Genomic DNA, 22,449 nt, shown 5'->3' on the forward strand with positions numbered 1-22,449 from the left:
TTCCTAGTAATTTTGTAGACTGTTGTCAATCCTCTAAAAACACGACACTGGTCTGTTTATTGGTGATTTAATGACCTAACGTCTAAAATTCCTTTTTCTTTTGTGATTTTTTTTGTGTAATCAAATATTAAAAATCAAAATTCTATCGGAAAAATGACACTTTGATTGGTTAGAGTAAGTTTTACACAAAATTGGAAGGTCAGTGTTTTACTTAATGTTGATCTTGTACTTGGTACTTTCTTAATTCTATATTTCGGTCGGGATCAAGGGGTGATTGAGAACAAAAGGCCTGATTAGGTGCCAGTCCTGCACATGCTGTTGGGTTATTTTTGCCGAGTTTTTTTTTTTTTTTTTTTTTTTTTTTTTTTTTTTTTTTAATCACTGAACCCGAGACCGTTGAGTTAATTAGCATTTTCTGATTAGTTATTTTAAGTAAACTTGTTTTCGCATAACCTTTTCAATTTTGTTTACATATTGTTCTTAAAAATGGCTATGACTGGGATACGGTTGTAAACTGACCACGTCTTCATGCTGTTCTTGATTCACACGACGCATAAATTTAAGTGTTCGCTCAAAATTGTGCCACCAAAGTATTATTTTAAGATTTAAAGAGAAGAAAAACTGACGCACAATATCAGGTACATATTTATTTATCTATGAAAAAAGCAAATTTACCGAACTGAATAATGTTTGACTGCTGTTTGGTGTTGTGTGTGATCATCAGCATGGAAACATGGAGTTAGTTGTAGGGTCATGAATGCGTTCCCGCGTGCGAGGAGAACGCTTACACGAGATCATATGCACTTTGAATTTCAATACTGTTACATTTTGGCTCACTCATAAGACAAATACTTCAATGTCAACTTTGAACGATGGCTGTAAAGTACATCGCGACAAATCTTCAACTTTCTCTTTTAACTCTGGGCAAAAAACCCCGAAATTTCATGTTCTTTTTTACAATCAAAACGATTGATCTTGAGCGACACTTTTCAAAGTGCATAAAATCTTCCACACATTTAGTTGTAGATAGTTGTATTTAAGATTGATTTACATCTCGAAATGCTAAGTCGTTATGAAAATTACTGTATGGCGCAATTGCTTGTATTTCTTTTAATAAACGTACATGAAAGTTGTAATAGATGTAGTTTCAAAATGTGCAAAAATGCCGCTTGCTCATTCTTTTCAGCTCAACTCGAACCTTTGGTTATCAACTTAGTGGTCGTCTTCTCTTTCTTGATCTGTCGCGTTACCCACTGAGCTACTGTCTCAGCTTAATTTTCCTCATTCGTATGATTCTCTTGTAGTAGTTCAAATAGTTTCTTTGGGTTTATTTTTGCAAAAGGTAATTTGCTGGGACCTAGAAGCGCCAGGAATCGAACTGGGGACCTTCTGTCTCAGAGACAAGCGCGTTACCTACTTCTCTAAGTGTTCCCACCCACCCTCCCCGGGTAGACTTTCTTCTTATAGTAACCAAAGAAAATTTCTAATAGTACCTCATTGTGATTCCAAAGTGCCCGAGCCAGGAATCGAACCCCAACCTCACGCTACCACTGAGCAATATAGCCATCAGTAAAAACACTAAGACATTTTGTATATTCAATAAGTTTTTTTATTAAGAGCAATAAGCAATACAAATTGCTTTTATGTATTCAATTATTTATAAAACATTTATCTGTAAAATATCATCGTCTTCAGTCTTTTTATTACTACAAGTTAAAAAGCGTTTAGTATCTTAAAGAATATTATGATATTATAGTATAATATTGATGTCTGCATTTAAATTCACTTACAGGTGTAAAAATATAACATTCATATATATTCGACTTGACAAATAAACTATCTACCACATTAATGGTCTTATGTTTGTTCTTAATGACAAAAACAATATATTTCAACTTCTTCATTGAAATTAAAAAAAAACAAAAAAACAATGGTGGATCTAGTCTCCGCCCTCCCCGAGGAGAGAGACCCATTCTGGACTCACATGATCAAGTTCTCAAAATACTCCATCTCGCTCCAAATGTCAACATCTGACCCCTTTAAAATGTCCTGGATCCGCCATTGTTTTTTTTCTATATAATAATGGCAATTATGAGATTTTTATTAAATGCTATGTTTAAAACTGAACGCTTTTTAAGTCGGACACGTATCGTTAGGAAGACAAAACGAACACACTTTCGTTGTTAAAACCCCCTTTACACTGGACGGCGTCTTTTCTGCGTCCTTTGTGCGACCATGAAACTGGCATCGCTGTGGTCGTAGAAAGGACGGACAAGCATCACTTTGGTTGCAGAATGAATGCTCAATGACAACTCGGCCAGTTGTCGGCACGTAAAGTATTTCTTTTTCACTCTCAAACGGGGCCGTACTACGGGACGCAGAAAGGACGCCGTCCAGTGTAGAGGGGGCTTAAACAAAACAAAGTGTCAAAATACGTAAAAAAAAAACAAATACAGCGTTTACCCAGCTTTTGACAAAATTGAAAGAATAATGAACATTAGATAATAAAAGAAATATGAAATTGAAAAAATAATCCTTACAAAAACTATTTAGAAAACAAACTACATGTTCACTTACGAAATCTGGGTTAAAATCCAAGGGACAGATCACGATATTTCTCATATTTTCTACATCCATTTTCAATTTCAAAAATATTGTAAGAAATGTTTTGCAACCTTCTGAACATAAAATGTTCTAAATACGAGAAAATATCCCTAATTTCTGTATCATCTGGTCAATAGAAGGAAAGATGCTGGTTAAAGAGAATTGCCGAAAACAGTTACAGTTGGAAAATAAAACAATTTTCAATCACATAAATGGTCCCGTCATCTTTACCCAGAACCTGTATTTGTTCAACAGATTTTTGGCAAAAAAGAAAGACACACGATGAGTGTAATTCGTTTCGTTTTCGATTTCAGTACATTTAGAGAATGAGACTGAAAAATATACAGAAATTAAGGATTAAACACTGGGCTTGTAGAATTTATCAGCGGTTTTCATGTGTTCCTTGTGATTAAGGTGAAATTGCTGAATGTTACAGAAAAACATTTGGCTTTAAACAGACATAAAATTTGTGTATTTTTGCGTAGTTAATTAGCATTCGATCTAAACTATAAAGTCACCCCCTGCTGTCTTGCTGAAGAATACCACATATAGTACCATTTCACATGTCACGTGTGACAAACTTGAAAGTACGATAGTACAAAATATATTTCAGTACAATAAAGCAAGTTGACCATGCTTTCTGATATATCATTACGTTTTAAATATGTTACATTTAATTCGTAAAAGACCTCAAATTCGTGATGTTATATTGAAAAAAAAAAAAAACACGTAAAAGACACCTTTGGGCAGAGCCTTTTCAAATCCGTTCCAAACAGCATTTCGGGCTATCAGTTCGCCCCTTATGTATTGAAAGGTTGATCTTGTAATATGTCACGCAGAAATTATTACAACTTCAATTTAACTTTCACATTTTAATGAAATGAAATATTAAATATTAATTTATGAAATGTTGCCAATATTCGAAATGGAAGTGTATTACTATACCTCCTTAATACTTGAATAATGTTATTTACTTCGGAAATGGACGTTTGTTACTTTACCTATGTCATATTCTATAATTCCCCTACCAGCCGCTCACTACATGTAAATATCATATCAATAGCCAGACCCTCACAAGTCATTTCACAGCATTTTCCCCTCCTTGGCCATTTCTAACGGTAAACTTCCACTGCCATTATTATTTCTACCAACGAAGTTCAAAATACTGAACATGAAGTGCAACTGCATCTTCCTTTGTTTTATGAGACGTGATGAGATGAAGTGAAGGAGGAAATAAATGGTATGTGGGGAAAATGTTGGGAAATGATCAAAACTACTTTTAAGCAACTGGTGTCAAAATACTTTTCAAAAATAAATCACAATTAACTTATCACCAAATACCTAACATTGGTTTCTTTAAACGTTATATTGTTAAGGCTGAAATTACGTTATTCGTATACTTAATATCTAAGCCGCCTTCGCTCCACTTCCTGATCACTCAGCACTGAGGCAGTGACGTCTCCTTCCAGGCTGTCCATCCCATTACATTCATGGTAGGGGGAGGTGGCAGGTTGAAGTGACCGCCTTTCCTTTTCAACTTTCACCAATATTTTACGGATGAAACTTCATTTGTACTTTACAACATTAAAAATACATTGGACGAGTTTGTGATCAGTATATTTCAAAAAATGCCAGACGAAAACTAACTTCAGATCCTTATCAACCCCAAATTGAAACGACATTATATAGGTCACTGGCTATCTTGATATGACTCAATAAGGTTCACTGATTTGAATATCTGAGCAGTTTTTGCTATGTTTGACCAAGTAGACCTTACGATAGAGACTGCGGTGTTTTGATTCTGATGTTGTCTCAACCATGATTGTGATGGACTCCACAAAATATCACCTCATTGTGTTTGTGAAGACATAACGCGAGGCGGAGAGGAGGGATAAAAAGTTCATAAAGAAATTACCTAATAAGCTATTGAAAATGACAATATGATATTTTAGTTTAAATTAGATGTCAACGAACCATTCAATAGAGAAAGTTGGATTAAAAGGAAATATCTTGAAAAAAAAACGGCACAAAAATGATGGGGGGAGGGTCTGGATGATGGTATAAAAGGTTTGGGAGAGTCGGGGGAAATTCAGTTTTGATGTTTTAACTTTAACACACCAGGTTATACAAACTTTTACAACTTTTGTCTCTAAAAAAACCTGTTCAAATTTATATTTTTCTACTAAGATGGACTTCGAATTCAAAGATGACGTCTATTGAGAAAGAGCGACATTACTAAAAACGCAGCACTAGAAAATTAGCTGGCAAAGCGTAAAATTAAAATAAGTTCCAGCAAATGTTATGCTGACGTTATGCTAGAAAATCACCGTGACGTTATAATTTAGCGCTGATTTACTCTATCAAATTCTTCCTCTGAAATGTTGCCACAATGACTAAAAATGAAGCTTACATACTCGTCATCTCTTGAAAGTGAAATTTCAAAAAATTAAAAGAGAAAGAAATTATCGACATTTTTCATTTAAATTAGCGTTTTTACACACAACGAACGCGACGCAACGTAATGGCGCGTGAAAAAACGACTTAAAATCCCTACGCCGTGACAGTATGTGTCCTACTGTCAGTTACAGATGGAACATTAAGTGCCGACAGAATTTGCATGAAGTCAAAGTTTGCTGTTTTTGAACTACACAAACTGTCGGCGATTATCACATCAAGTATGTTTGCCGACTTGCACGAAATATTGTACATTTTTTTTTATGCACTAGGACTTATTTGCGCGATTATCCAGTACATCAGAAAACATCAAACAGAAGTGCTAGTGAATGAGATTTAGTGCTTTTGACAAACTGTCCCCATAGGCAATGGGCTAAACAAGAGTAGTACAGATTGCGGTTTGAAGGACAGAATGATAATTTTTTTAAATTAAAAAATGATTTTTTTTTTTCGAAATGAGATATTTGGGACTTCACAAAGAAACCTTAACAATATTTCAAAAATGTCCCAGTAACATAGAAAGTTGGGGTAAGGACGCGAGTGTCACCTCTACCTGAGGTGTGCAAAAAGCTGAATGAAAGCCACATAACGGAGAACGGAGATTGAAATATCGGAGCGCAAATATTAACTTGTTTTAATTATTGATAAAAACAGGCTGTTAGTATGACCAAGTTGTAAAACAGCCAATAAAATTCTTGAAACATTGAAAGACTTGAATTGGGATATAATAAAGTTCTTGATTTGCCGGTTTAATTTTTCTATATCATTAAATGTATAGTCAAACTATTTTCTTAGCAAACTGCTAACAACACATTTCTAAACGAGGCGTTACTTTCCAAAGTATAAAAAAATTTGTTTGTGTGTGTGTGTGTGTGTGTGTATGTGTGTGTGTCGGGGTGGGAGACGTACATGTAGGTCGTGCGCGGGAATCTTTCTCTCTGGCAATTGTCAATGTTGACAAGTATGTAATGGTCCGGGAGAATAGAGGAAGTTGACTTACAACAGTTTTAATGCTACAGTATTTGACCTCTATCTCAACATGATTGTGACGGTGTCCATGAATTTCATCATATTGTGCTAGTGAAGACAGCGATAAATGACAGGACGCTGCTATGATCATTTATCTTATAATTTCTCCGGTGTGTCATTATAAAATGTTTTTAATGCTCGAAACATTTTGTCCTGAATGCACCTATTTCAAAAGTGTCCAAACGTCATGAATTTCCAAACGTCATAAATTTCATTTATATGAAAAAAGAGTATCATGTAACAGTGGTAATCGTACCTGAGGCCCCTGCAGGCGATGTATGTTTTTTTCTCTGGGAATTCACGTGGAGACGTTGTCCAGGATCGAGTAGCTATCTCTTTCTAAGAAACTAATTCCTTGTAAAATTTTACCAATATATAATAACACGCTTCATATTAATGATCATGGACCTATTTGATCAATACTTTCATCAAGGTTTATTATTTTCTTATTATTTTCTTTAAAAATTCCAGTCCTGGGGGAATCTGTCCAGTGCGGACGGCTCCTACAATTTCTTTGTAGAATAAAAGAACTCTAACATCTCGTGATTGATAAATTCCGCACACCGCTGTGGTGAGACTGTGTGGAGTTGGTTGAGTTTGTGGCGTACACGATCACCAAGAACCTCCCCCCTGAAATTCTCGTGGAATTCAACATGTGAAGTGATCAACCCGAGAACGAGGTTAAATATGGCACAATGGGTCGCTGCACTTGTACACAGCAACTCTATGGCATGGAAGTGTGTTGACCCGGATTGAAAGAAAAAGGAAATAAAGCACAGGATAATTACCCACAAGAGGAAAATAGATAAATAATAAATAAATACACGATAATGAATTAAGTTTGCAGTAATACATATGTTAAATCCCAGGTCAAAATAGATAATAATTAGAAGTATTAAAAACCACTTTAAAGATAATGTTTTGGTCGTTTTTATACGCACTTTGCTTTTCTGTGACAAAATTCAATGGTTTCGTTTGGTGTGTCATTTCAGCTTTGACTTGCTCTGTCATTTCCTTATCTGCATTGGCTGAAAACTTGAGTGGAGAAATAAACCCAGTGTAGTTGCTTCCAGTAAAAAGACATACTCAGTTTGTACTCTATATTCGCATATTAGTACAACACAAATTTATGTTCGCGATAAATATCTTCATGTCTACCTTCTTTTAATCATCAGCCTGTGATGCAAATAACGAAATCCAGAGAAAGCAGACGCGTTTATTATGAGTATCTCCATTCTTATGATTTCGGTTTAGAGATATTCTGTAAGTTATCATTCTTGCATAAGAAATCACTCTTTTAGTCTGACCTTAAAAGTTTCCTAAACTAATAAATAAATAAATAAAATAAAAGTCATGTCCATTTACATCACACATACCTAACACTGTATTTCTTTATTTCTATATGATAAGGACAGTAGGCTGAGAAAAATATTTGCAGGGGGGGGGGATAGGAGCCTATTCCCCTCCCCCACCCCGCCCTAGCCACGTCAGTTCTTAGCGGAGAAGAGGATGATGGGCCCTGTTCATTTCTTTACCACTTTACATATCTATAAACAAGTTCTTGATATATTGCATCGAGGACCGAGACCCCAGTCAGTCGATGGCCAACTTCAAGTGAGTAATTTTTTCCTTGCCCCCAACCCCTTCTCCTACTCGGCGATTCAATGTTTGCACTGATGTCATATTTGCCTGCAGCTTGACAGACGAGACACTTACTTGGCATGGAACACCCCCTGACGTATTTTACTGATAAGGTTGGACCTAGAGAAGTGGTCAGGAACCCATTACAGAGAACGACTTCTCACTGTCCTTGTTCATCCCCTAGCTTCAGGTTAAACATACCATATCTCATAACATTGGTTTATAGTCATGTTATTCAATTGATGTTTTTATTCTTACAAAATCATTTGAATGTGGACAGAAATTTTGCTATTTTACAGAAAGAGCTTATATTGTTATCATGGTGACGATGTGGTAAGTGTGCTTGTAAATGAAATTAGCTAGAGGATTACGTGGGCTTCATTGCGGCAGTTGTCCCTCTCCCAAAATCTGGGCTTCATGAATATTTGAAGACAATGCACAAAATGATGATTTAGACTAAAACGAATGACGGGGAAAAGACAACAATAAGCAGAAATTTCGGTATCTTTTATTATTACTTTTAGTGTTGGTGTTTTATTGTAGAAAGTGCCCTCACCAATCTTTCATTGCTTTATTCGTTTTTTATCAACGTATTATGATGGGCCCGGGAATGTTCAAGTTGGAGCATTGATACAAGATCTGTAAAAGAAAAAAAAACTAAAGAAAATGGCATGAAGAAGGTCTAGAAAAAAAGGTGTCTGGCAACCCCAGTACACGCTTTATGTTTTTCTGTGGGAACAACTCAATATTTTTCACAAGGAGGGCCCTGTCATCCATCAAGAGAAGACCGGTGAGGATGATACAGCATTATTGAACCTGTTCATCTGTTCAGTTTAACCCCTTGTCTGTTACGTAAAACGCTTTATTTAAAGCTCAAGTAAGGAATTAATTTCTTTATCCACGTCAATATAACTGCTTATATTAACGTCTTCTCCAGTATTGATTTTGTCAGCAATGGAATCCGGTAGAATAAAACCGAGAGCTCAGTCTCATGTTAAAGTCATAATAAATAAAAATATCCCCATTTTATTCTGGTAAATAATCTATTTTCGAAATAGTCTGATACATGCATCGATGTTTTATATTTATTCCGTCTCTGCGGAGCAGAAGTCTTTAAAGAAGTCCTTAAAGGAATATTGTGTACCCATGGGCTGAGTAAACCTGTTGCAACTACCTACAGGACAGTCTACTTGTTGTGTACCAGTAGTATTGCGGGGATTTGGTCATTAATGAGCAGATATAAAGTACAATAGTTGGACCAGCTCGAGATTCAATTCCTTAGTATCTGTGTAAAAAGTACCACTGTTTCGCAATAAAATTAATATTTTGGCGATTGATTTTAACATTAACATTAACCTCCCTGTAATGTAAACGTATTCGCCGTAGCCGGTACGACGTTAAAGAAAAAACGCACGTATATAATTTCATCGCACGACACACTTTTCTAATGTAATCTAGGCATAAGAGATTAACTCTTATGCCTAGATTACATTAGAAAAGTGTGTCGTGTGTGAAAAGTGTGAAATCTGATAACGGAAATAAAATAAAAATTCACTACTCCGGTAGATTTGAGATATCACTTTTTGGTGTTTTTGATATGATAATTCTGCTGAATCTTGAGTATTTTAATCCAAAAACAGTTACGGATGCCTTCAGTCTTGGACATAATAACGTTATTCGTTATAAAGTCCAAGCTTCAGTGTAGTATAGATAGACCACCTCGTAATAAATCGTAAATCCTGTCGAAAGAAACCACTAAAAGCAGCACCGTCATCTTTGTTTCTTGTTATGTTAAAGTATTCTACTAGTTTTTTTATCGAAAATTCATAATAAAGCCACGCCAACATTCTTACAGGGTTATCACAAAATACACGTAGAACAAAAAAAACTTATAAAATAAAAGATATCAGGAAGAGTTTCGTCAAGTCTTATGTATAGCCAAAATATCGAAAAGGCCTGTAGATTACTTGTATTTAGATAAGTACACATACTCTTTTCATCAGCGAGTTTCCAAGACAAAGAAATTTAGGTTACAAATGTACGACAACTACAGAAATGTTCATAAAGTATGTCCATGTATGCAATATCATATTTTTAATTAAATCTTAGATGATGTAACAACTTGACTTTGTTTCAAAAAAATAAAAGAACTAAAAAAAAACAAATATTGTGAGAATTCTTACTCAAAACTGTTTAAGTTGATCTACCAGTATCTTTTGACAGTATGTCTACCTGTATGTATGGAGATGATATGATATTTGGTAATTTGAGGTAAAATCTTACATAATTTGATGGCTTGAATTTGTTAAGTTTAAAGAAAGGGGAAAATGTTGTGAGAAGTCCGATTCGAGACGGTTTATGTTGATCTTTGTTGATTGTTCTTATCACCTAAGAAATTTAACCTGCTCTCTCTCTCTCCCCTGTGTGTGTGTGTGTGTGTGTGTGTGTGTGTGAGGGGTGGGGGTGGGGGTGGGTGGGTTTGTGTGCGCGCGCTTCTCAAAATCAATTTGCTAAGACATGATAAAAGGAATCTTAATCAATCTTATTGGGGAATTTATGATAACGAAATGTGCAAAAGAACTCAATGTTATTATCTGTTTTGTATTAAGTATTTGTTGGACTGGGCACTACAAGTACCGCTGGACATGGAGAGAGTGCCAACAAGAGAAATGAGGAGCGATTACATTTTGCGGTAATTTTTTCTTTATATCATTTTGATATTCAAAGAAGTATTGATCATTGTAATTGGGAAAGAATGCAAAGCTGGCCATATGAGTAACAGCTAGTAAGCCGTTGATAACTGATCTCAGGGGCATAGCACCACTGCACGAGTCCCATGTTATATTCAGCAATGTTGAAAAAAAGTACAGCCTGTTAAAAGATATACAAACCACTTACAGGTACATTTTTATGTGGTTTGAAAACTGAAATAAATACACCGACCGTAGCTGGGGGGGGGGGGGGGGGGGGGTGTAATATCCTTATCTTTATTAGTTACTATCCTGGTCTGTCCTTTAATCAGCGTAGATGTGCACCACAGGACTACAGTATAATCCAGGGACAGATTTAGGGTGGGTGTCAGGGGGGTCCTGACCCTCTCTTCAGTTTCTGAAAAAAATCAATGGTCCCCTCTTGAAATTAGAATTTCGACTAGCTGAATCATAGTTCTAAACCGTACCAAATGGCACCGTTCGCCCTCTTAAATACCAAACTTTTTCTGGGCCCTTCACCGGGCCTCCCACCCCACGCCAAGAGGAGGGGGGGGGGTCGGCTTCGCATCCGCGAAACCCCCCTCCTTTATAATAATCATGAATCCGCCCCTGTAACCTGTTTGCAATTTTCATTAAAAATAAAAGATATCTTTGGTCCCGACCTTTTTTTTAATAGCGTACACAAGTAAGAGCACCAAAGCAAATCACCTGTAGTTTTTCCTCTTTTTTTATTACTTATTTCAACTAGTGCGGCGATAGTGGGTACTCGGGGGAGGGGAATCTGGCGCACAATCTTAATAGAGTTCTGATAATTTGACCACATTATTGTTAATCATGAACATTATTAAGAAGCGCGTTATCAATTTTTATAATTACAAGTTATCTTAAAAATTTCCCCGTGAACCACCACGACGAGGAATCGTAGTAACCAAGAAGATTTTAAATTTTGAAATCTTTTTATTTCTGGATATTTTGACTGTTAGGGCCTTTGCCCAATTTTCGCTTTAAAAAAAAAAAAAAAAAAAAAAAAAAAAAAAAAAAAAAAAACAGGAAGACAATATCCCTATAAAATTCACCCTTGTCGAACACAAATAAATAGAAATGCAGTCACAAATTTAATGGAAAATTTAGACATGCATTTTTACCTACAGACTTGACATTTAATATGGAATATTTCAGTTTTAAAGGTATACCTAGGTCAAAATGCGTTCTTTTTTTTTTTTAAATCAGATTTCATATAAGACATCTGTCTGGAGAAGTGTGAAGTCAGGTGTGTCGCTGCCAATTAACTGACTACCAAGTCTGTTGCACTGCTGCCTTGTGTAATATGCAGTGATTTAATTGGGCAGTGCTCCTTTGGGCTAGTCAAAGCTTGGCTTTGGCGAAGGATGGTTCTGTCAATAAAGTATCCATATGTCGGCAAATACTGCATAGAAGAATTTGAAATTTTGCATACAAGCGGTCGGTTTTGCAGTGCGTAAAATGAGTTAAGCAGCGTTTTACAAAACTGGTAAGCTGTGCCAGAATGGCGCGAAAAACACAGACATTGCCAGACAGATTATTGTGTCAAACGGAACGGTCTACACAGTTTTATAGAGTTATGCTCAGTTTGAGGCACTACACAGAGACCAAGCCCAATGCATCGACGTCTTACCACCAGGGTATAGGACTCACTGTCCTTCAGGATATGCTGCTGCAATTAAACCAATACCACCCAGTCCGTTTTAAATGAGGGACAAATTGTCACCAAAACTTGTTTTTCAAGGCTCTTAGCGAACACCAAACTGATTTCAGCAGGTTAGGATTCCAGGCGACCTCTGAGGAAGCCACTGTAAACAGCAAAGCAGCTTAGTCTGTTTCTCTAATGAATTGGGGACCATGACAGTTTCTGGGTAAAACACTGAAACCGCGTGGCTTCTTTATTGAGGCCATATTTAACCTGTACCGCTAAACTGGTCAAAACAGAGTTTACAGACATTCTGAAAAGGCCTTCGACGAAATGTGTGCCACTTATTAAGAGGCTAGGGTCATTGACAGTGTCAGTATTTGGAGTGGATACCACATTGGTGCCAAAACACCAATGGTAGTCATCGATGAAAACCTTAACCAGATCAAATAAAGAAATAATCTGGGAACCACTTGACTATTATTTGATAGGGGGCACCTTAGGAACAATTTTAGGTTGCAGGGCGAGGTTGCCGGTTCACACAGAGCACATTTAATAGCAGATAACTTACAGAACCAAGGGAATGAGTAGCTACCTTGGTCATCAAAATCGCCATATTTGAACCACATAGACAATATGTGGGTAGGTCATTACTCGCCGAATCAACGGCCTGCATGTCCTACATCAAAACTGAGCCAAATTGGACAAGTTTTAACCGTATTCTGGAATTTTATTCCAGATTAAACTCTAAAAAGCCTATCATAAGAAATGCCTTGCGGCTTGAAAGCTCTGGTAGCAGCAAGATGAGGTCAAGCGTAACAGCGACTGTTGCTGTGACTAGACACTGACATGGGGGGCCTTTGTGGGGCGTGTAACTCTTTTAAAGACAATAATTAGGAAAATATGGAGATCCAAAATATCGCTTTCAATGGTTGTCGTATGACTTAAAATAGGCAATGTATTTTTGTTTGCTTCACTGACGAATTCAATTAATAAACTGATGTCACAGTGACATCGAAGAGATTATCTAAAGTTATTAAAACAAGATTTTAATCCTTATTTTCATTTATCAGTCAGCAAAATAGGAAAAAAACTGATGAATTATGTTTTGGAAAAAATATTCCATATTAAATGTCAAGTCTGTATATATCATAATTTTAACCTAATATCTGCGGTGCATCTCTGAAACGCGTTTACTATCCATTCTTTACTGGTGGTATGATTGCGTTAGTGCAGAAACTTTCTTTCTCACCAGATAACAACTGAAAACTTTGATAAGATTTTTTTGAATCACCATTAAAATCACCAAGGCCATCAAGATCATCATCATTACAAATCTCTGATATGAACATCACTTCCGGCCAGTCTTATATTACTTCAGGAGACCTAATTTGCATATAAGAGAAAAAATGAATTTTTTCTAATTTTGGCTTGTCTCTAATTTTTTCATTATTTTCAAAAAGTAATGTTTCCTTTTGCTCACGAATTGGGATACTTTTGATCTGCACACACTGTTTGTAAATTATGTAATTAGAAATAATTTTTATATCACAGACGTGTATCACGTTTTCACTCCATAGCCATAAAACTCGACAATAGCTGCATGCTTATAAAAGTAGGTCAATTGCCTGTATAAAATTACCATACGATTATTGATTTTTTTGTGTGGACCGTTTTAAGGGGGAGACACAAGTGGAAGATATATCAATATACCAGCAAAATATTTTGGTTGCATGGGACTACTGAAAGGCAGAGTAAATTGCAAAGTTTAAAAGAAAAAAAAAAGTAAAACTAGGCTACATCTCCAGCTTTACCATGTAGAACTATATATATATATGCCACGTTTCCTCTCTATTTCATCTGACTCTCCCTAAAATTTTTCAGACCGCGTTAACTGTTCAGCTCCCGGGAAGCGCGGAGCATCCAGCGTGGTGGCAGACGCTGAGCTCTGCAGACGACACATTGCATTCACAAGAGGGGGTAAAGGTTTTCTAGGAATTTGTTGTATGTAATTTCATCTGACGAATTACGTAATAAAGAAAAGAAAATTGGCTTAATTGACTTTATTTTTACTAAGTGCAGTGAAAGATACTGATATTTCTTCTCAAAATTGGCAGAATAAAAAAACGCAAAAAGACACCACCTATCTCCCCTAATCACCTGTACATGGCATATCCTATCCGTGAACTTTTGACCTCACGCTGAGTTTTGGAAGGTGGCTTGTTTGTATGGTATCAGTAGAAAGGGGGCAGGATGAGAGGGGAGGGGGGGATTCTAATGTGATCCTAAGATCTAATACTCAGTATACCGTTATATCCGTTTATTAGATCTTAGTGTGATCCATCTTGTTCAAGAAGTCTTGATATTTCTATTTTGATTATACTAGAGCTTTATTTTTGTGTTCACGCACAGTATTAAAAAAGCTAGGTTATTCCAACGAAGTCTGTGGCTTTATACATGTTATATTTTTTACAAAAAAACACTCGATTACAAATGATAGACCTGAATATTGAGAGTGTTGGCAACGGGGAAGAGCAGTCTGTAAAATGTTTTAAATCCTTTGGTCATTTTGAAAAATGACAACAAAGAAATTGTGTTAGAAAAAGAACTTGTTGCCGCTATTTACAATATTTTATGATAATACATGGCTATAGCAATAGTACAAGTATGGTAAGATAAAGTAAGAATTTATTCAGCCAATAAAAATATTAAAACATAAATATCGGCATTTGATATCCTTTGAGAGATAAAACTAAAATAAAACACTGGACAATAAAAAATTATGAACTAGGCCTAAAAGTTTAATTAAAATACTGTACATAGAGAGGCCTACTTAAAACCATTTACTGCCCTTAAAAGTCAGCAGTCTGCTATTGCTGGGTGAGAATTTAAAAAGAGAACTTCCTGTATGGGTGGGACCCCCATAAATCGTTTTGTTGTTTTCTCCATTCTGCCTTTCAAGATATCATCCAGTTGGAGGAGATCTCTCCCAATTATTTTACTGGCGGTGTTAATAACATCGAGAAGTTTTTTCCCCATTCCTCCACTGTAGCCACCAGATGCTCAAACGTTAAAATACTCTCAATATTATAATTATGTATAAAAATAAACTAAAACAGGATCCTTATTTGCAAGTGATCTAACAAAAAAAAAAAAGTTTTTTTCCTAAAGTAAGTTTACTTTTCATGTGAATTCCTAGGAGTTTGAACTATATATATATTTTTTTTGTATTTAAACATGGACATACTGGAATATAAAATCAAAAGAGAAGTTATCAGTAATTGAGTTGTATGGTAGGGTACGTGTGTGTGAGTATGTGTGTTTATGTATGTATTTGAATAAAGTTAAAAGTTCGTACAATATTTTGATTATTTCTTAAGTTTAATAAATGAAATGAAAAAGAATTTGATAAAAAATTTGAGATAAACTTCAAAGTTTAAAACTTAAATCAGAAATCAAATGTTGTTTTATTGGAATAAGGTAATTACTATAGTGCTTCATCAGGGGCGTATGCAAAGATATTTTCTGACAATCTTCCAAATTATCTTTGTTCATCCATCCTCCATTTTTGACCGTCTTCCGACAGAAAACATTAGATGCCTGACAATGTAAACTTGAAAATCTGACCGTCTTCCGGAAGACCCAGAAGACAGCCTAAATCCGCCCCTGTTCACTTATTGTAAAAAAAAGTCAGGTGCTGGTTTCTTGCATCACATCCCAAATGGCTTTATACAAAAATTGGTTTATTTTGCTTTTTCAAACTTTTTAAATTAAAAGAGTCCCACTGGGTATTTTGTTAACTGTGAAAGCCACTTTTTATTTCCCTGAGATGCATGAAATGTCAATATTCCACGAAGCACCTCATTCCTGTGACTCGCAAATGCAGCTTTTTATTCTTTGCCCTTATTGAAACTAAGCCTGGTAATTTGTAATTTTCACGATTTTCAACTAGCATTGTTGGTGAGATATGCATAAAGTTTTGTTTACTGTGATTTGTAAATTAATGGTTTTATTTCCCGTGAACTGTGAACACCCCTCCCCAATGGTACCCTCAATTAAGAAAAGAAAGAGAAACAAAACTCATTTGATTACAAAAATTTAATATTTTATCATAAAATTAAGAGAATGACATTTTGCAGTTTTCAGACTGGCTTCTACAGAGGTAATGATAGTTCTGCACTGACGACCCTGAAAAATAAAAGATAAAAATATTAAAATATAATTCACTGTGTATTCAATGTGTATTCAGTTAGGTGTAAATAGATGTTGTCAGCAACTCTTCAACCACCAGCTCCTAGTGACTATCATATAATTACTGCTTTAATGTACAGTTTTACCAGCTGTTTGATATAGTTTTCCTCTAAAAAAACTGAAAGCTTACTTAGTTATGATACCATCAAAACAAAGAGACAAACAAAAAGAACTTCTCTGTAAATGTATAATAAATCCATTCTAAACTAAAAATACTGTTGACTTTTCTTCATTTCTTAATGTCTGAAGTGTTTAGAATTATTTAATTAATAATAACAATAATAATAATAATGATAATTATAATAATAATAATAACCATTTATGTTCGTGCCCTCCGTCTGAAGCAAGACGTGAACAGATTCAATACCCTCCTCCACCTAGATGGGCCGCTATTCTTTGGAGCTAAAATGTATAATACAATATTACTTACTAAGAGGCAAAAGTATAAAATGTTCAATAAGTCAGTGCAACATCATATTTCATGTATGAAGCTTCAATGAAACACTTTTACCAGTATTTGGAATAAACAAAATTGCCAAGTATCATTTTAATCTGGCCAAAAGCAAAAAATGTGTTGGCACAACATAAGGAGTGTGTGTGTGTGTGTGTGTGTGTGTACATGCACAATCACATTCCATCAGTGTAATAAATATTGACCCTACTATTCTATTGACCCTACTGTCTTACCTCTCTCCTTCACATCCTCTGCCACAGTTGTTGTGTCATTGATACTGACTGAAGAAAAACAGGAAAACAAATTAAACATTTCATACCTGTGCACAACAGGAATTCAATACATTATTTAACATAGTCGAAGACCCATTCAAAGATATAGATCACTGAACAGTGAATTTGATCTCAGTGTTTGTGCATCAGAGTCTCCCCCCTAAAGTCCATCTGTGTGTTTACATTTTTAAGTGTGTTAAATGAATTCCTGTTAAGTTGTCCTAAGCTTACTGTCTTACCTTTTTCTTTGATGCACTCAGCATCTGACACACTCTTTGTGTCTCTGATATTGGCTAAAGAAAAAATGATATCTAATAAAAACTTAACATTCCATATCTGTGCATGTCCAAATAGGATTCAGTATTACAATTTATGGAAGACACATTCAAATATTTAAATGACTTAAGAAATAATAATCTTCTTAAGTTTGCTAAAGACTTTGCTTGAGCAGCATGCTTGTGGTATGTATGTGCGTACGTATGTGTGTTTGTTAGTGTATGTGTGTGTGCATGCATTTTTCATAAGTATATTAAAAGTCATAACTATTTTACTGAGATTCCTGTCTTACCTATCTCCTCAGTACTTGGGGTCTTTAAAAGTGATACATTGTTCTTGTCTTTTAGTTTGGTATCAACTGAAAGGACAGAATTGAATTTAATTTTCAAGACAACATTATGTGTGTTCAAGCGTTACACAGCAAAAGCATTATTTTTTCAGAAGATAAAGTATCTCTTTAAGTCTGTCAACATGCATGCAAGTACAGTACCTTGGTGTGTGTGTGTGTGTGTGTGTGTGTGTGTGTGTGTGCATGCACAATCACATGTCATCAATGTAATAAATAGATCCCTATTCTATTGACCCTGCTGTCTTACCTCTCTCCTTCACGTCCTCTGTCACAGTAATTGTTGTGTCTTTGACATCAACTGAAGAAAAAAAAGGAACACAAGTTCAGCATTCCATGCCCATGCACAACAAGGATTCAATACCATAGTCAAAGATGTATTCAAAGATTTAGATCACCGAACAGGGAATAAAAACACAATGTTTGTAAGGGGCGGATCTAGAAAGATTTTCTGACAGTCTTGCAAATTATGTTTGTTGATCCATCCTCCATTGTGGGCTTTCTAGGAATTTGTTGTATTTAATTACATCTGACGAATTACGTGATAAAGGAAAGAAAATGGGCATAATTGAATTTATTTTTACTAAGTGCAGTGAAAGATATTGATATTTCTTCTCAAAGTTGGCAGAATAAAAAAACGCAAAAAGACACCACCTATCTCCCCTAAGCACCTGTACATGGCCGAGAACTTTTGACCTCACGCTGAGTTTTGAAAGGTGGCTTGTTTGTATGGTATCAGTAGAAAGGGGGCAGGATGGGGAGGGGGAGAATTCTAATGTGATCCATCTTGTTCAGAAGTCTTGATATTTCAATTTTGATTATACTAGAGCTTTATTTTTGTGTTCACGCACAGTATTAAAAAAGCTAGATTATTCCAACGAAGTCTGTGGCTTTATACATGTTATATTTTTTACAAAAAAACACTTGATTTCAAATGATAGACCTGAATATTGAGAGTGTTGGCAACGGGGAAGAGCAGTCTGTAAAATGTTTTAAATCCTTTAGTCATTTTGAAAAATGACAACAAAGAAATTGTGTTAGAAAAAGAACTTGTTGCCGCTATATACAATATTTTTTATGATAATACATGTAACATGGCTATAGCAATAGTACAAGTATGGTAAGATAAAGTAAGAATTTATTCAGCCAATAAAAATATTAAAACATAAATATCGGCATTTGATATCCTTTGAGAGATAAAACTAAAATAAAACACTGGACAATAAAAAATTATGAACTAGGCCTAAAAGTTTAATTAAAATACTGTACATAGAGAGGCCTACTTAAAACCATTTACTGCCCTTAAAAGTCAGCAGTCTGCTATTGCTGGGTGAGAATTTAAAAAGAGAACTTCCTGCATGGGTGGGACCCCCATAAATCGTTTTGTTGTTTTCTCCATTCTGCCTTTCAAGATATCATCCAGTTGGAGGAGATCTCTCCCAATTATTTTACTGGCGGTGTTAATAACATCGAGCAGTTTTTTCCCCATTCCTCCACTGTAACAACTGTAGCCACCAGATGCTCAAACGTTAAAATACTCTCAATATTATAAATATGTATAAAAATAAACTAAAACAGGATCCTTATTTGCAAGTGATCTAACAAAAAAAATTTTTTTTTTCCTAAAGTAAGTTTACTTTTCATGTGAATTCCTAAGAGTTTGAACTATATATATATTTTTTTTGTATTTAAACATGGACATACTGGAATATAAAATCAAAAGAGAAGTTATCAGTAATTGAGCCGTATGGTAGGGTACGTGTGTGTGAGTATGAGTGTTTATGTATGTATTTGAATAAAGTTAAAAGTTCGTACAATATTTCGATTATTTCTTAAGTTTAATAAATGAAATAAAAAAAGAATTTGATAAAAAATTTGAGATAAACTTCAAAGTTTAAAACTTAAATCAGAAATCAAATGTTGTTTTATTGGAATAAGGTAATTACTATAGTGCTTCATTTATTGTAAAAAAAGTCAAGTGCTGGTTTCTTGCATCACACCCAAATGGGTTTATACAAAAATTGGTTTATTTTGCTTTTTCAAACTTTTTTAATTAAAAGAGTCCCACTGGGTATTTTGTTAAGTGTGAAAGCCACTTTTTATTTCCCTGAGATGCGTGTGACGGACCTCATTCCTGTGACTCGCAAATGCAGCTTCGTGAAACTAAGCCTTATACCTGGTAATTCGTAATTTTCACAATTTTCAACTAGCATTGTTGGTGAGGTATGCATAAAGTTTTGTTTACTGTGATTTGTAAATTAATGGTTTTATTTCCTGTGAACTATGATCATCCCTGCCCAAAGGTACCCTCAATTAAGAAAATAAAAACAAAACTGATCTGATTACAAAAATTTAATATTTTATCATAAAATTAAGAGAATGACATTTTGCAGTTTTTAACTGGCTTCTACAGAGGCAAAGATAGTTCTGCACTGACGACCCTGAAAAATAAAAGATGAAAATATTACAACAATCAACAAGGATTCAATACCATAGTCAAAGATGTATTCAAAGATTTAGATCACTGAACAGGGAATAAAAACACAATGTTTGTAAGGGGCGGATCTAGAAAGATTTTCTGACAGTCTTGCAAATTATGTTTGTTGATCCATCCTCCATTGTGGGCTGTCTTCTGACAAAAAATTAAATCCCCATCAATGTAAAATTCTGACCATCTTCCGGAAGAACCAGAAGATGGCCTCAATTTGCCCCTGTTTGTGTCTGAGAGCCTGTTTGTGCGTGTGTAAATTTTTTGAAGTGTGTTAAATAAACACCTGTTAAATTGATCTTACTGTCTTACCTCTCTCCTCGCTGCCCTCAGCATCTGACACACTCTTTGTGTCTTTGATATCCACTAAAGAAAAAATGATATTTTAATATTTAAAAATACAAACTTAACATTCCATATCTGTGCATGTTCAAAAAGGATTCAGTAGGCCCATTACACTTTGATGAAAAAACATTCAAAGATTTAACTGACTTAAAAATAAATAAATTATCTTCATAAGTATGCTAAAAAATAGACTTTGCATAAGCAACACGCTTGCGGTGTGTATGTGCGTATGTGTGTTTGTTAGTGTATGCGTGTGTGCAAGTATATAAAAATTCATTATTATTGTACTAAGATTCCAGCCTTACCTAGTTCCTCAATGCTTAGGGTCTTTTATTAAAATAATTGCTACATTATTCTCTTTCTTGGTATCACCTGAAAGAACAGAATTGAATTTTAAGGAATACCATTTATGTGAGTATGTTGGAGTATGTTGGAGACAAAGAGAAGCCTGTTAGTCTGTTAACCTGATTGTATTCAGTGAGAGTTTTCATGGAGTTAGCGCACATTAGCTAGGTCTCCAAATTCATTGTCAACAGCCCCTGAAGGTCAAGACTTGCACCCCGAGAGTCAGGATGTTGTTGTAATTTTATTTCATGAATCCTTCCTCTAAGATAAAAAATGCATCAAGTTGATTGAATAAAGCAATGGTGTGGACTTACCACTTGTGTGGACTTCAGGCTTGTACATGTAGTCCCACTCTGGAATAAGATGGCACATTTATTTATTATTTATAAAGTCTCAAATGTATTTGACAATATTAAAGGAGCATTTTCATCATTTTTCTACAGTTTTTTATAGGATAGTGAGATTTCCAAATGTTGTACATGACAGATTTAAAAGGTAACGAGAATTATGAATTTAAGCACCTTTTATTTCCATGTCCAGTTCTCCCCAAGTACAGGTCATTTCCATGCTGTCCTTAGTGGTCACCTGGAGGCACCTGTTCCTAAAGGGTTCAGGCTCCCATGTCCAGCCAGACCCAGGGTGGTAAGGCTGAATAAATTTAAAGAATGAATGAATGAATGAAAAAACAAACAAATAAATAACTTAAAGAAATGTTAATGTCTAAAATGAAAAATAAAATTTTTACTAATATATACAATCACTGATAAATCAAATACACTAGAAGAAATGAATGAAGGTTTTAATAAATACTTAAACGTATCCGACTTTAAATTTTCTTTTTCAATTTCAAAGAAAATCATTTTTACCTGAGATCATTTTTTTTTTGTTAAAAAAAAAGTTTCATACTTACATTTTGTGGCTTAATGAATTTCCATTCTATGTTTGACCCTTGGGCAGGAGAAACTCTGCCCTGAGGGACAGGACCCCCATATCAGTGAATCTTGACAGGTTCACACCTTTCTGGGGGTCCCATCCCCTGAGGGCAGTTCCCCTGCCCACCACTTTGGCCTTTAAATAGTTGTTGGTTAAGAAAACTCTTACAGTGGCCTTGGCTGTTCAGAGTAAAAAGTAAAATAGAAAGAAATACTATCAATATATCGTTTTTGATATTTACATTACAGACATTCAAACTGACCACTTAATTAATGTAAATAAAGAATATGATATCTTACTTTCTTATTATGAACAAATTAATTTTTTTTATTTATATAACAACAAAAAATTGCAAGAGTAGTTTTAGGCGCGTTGTATTATAAAACACATACAGTCTGATTATACAAACACACACATAACTTACGAGCACACTGTTCTTTTTTATTTATTTCATTTTCCATATCAGCTATCATCTGCAATATGTACAATAAATTAAAGAAATCATGTTAACGGGATACATAGAATTCTGTATCTTAATTTGGTAGTTTGTGGTGTAAACTACATTTGTACTATTACCAGAATGATCAGCAAATCGTCATGTGACAAGAAATTTTTAAGAATATTAATTAATCAC

The 22,449-nt window shown here is 34.9% G+C and overlaps 1 protein-coding gene and 1 long non-coding RNA gene across 3 annotated transcripts in view; one reads left to right on the forward strand and one right to left on the reverse strand.

Annotated features, from left to right (window-relative positions):
• Nucleotides 1-22,449, forward strand: part of LOC106164374 (uncharacterized) — a 629,853-nt gene that overhangs the window by 302,452 nt on the left and 304,952 nt on the right. The gene's annotated exons all lie outside the window — the stretch shown is intronic.
• LOC147762086 (uncharacterized) lies at nucleotides 17,559-20,551 on the reverse strand. Its single transcript, XR_015333698.1, has 3 exons — nucleotides 20,505-20,551; nucleotides 17,955-18,005; nucleotides 17,559-17,716 (listed from the first exon to the last, which is right to left on the reverse strand). It is a non-coding gene; the product is annotated as an uncharacterized LOC147762086 (long non-coding RNA).

The sequence above is a fragment of the Lingula anatina genome, chromosome 4, assembly GCF_051362555.1.
Source record: "Lingula anatina isolate TDL-2025a chromosome 4, LinAna3.0, whole genome shotgun sequence".
NCBI lineage: Eukaryota > Metazoa > Brachiopoda > Lingulata > Lingulida > Lingulidae > Lingula > Lingula anatina.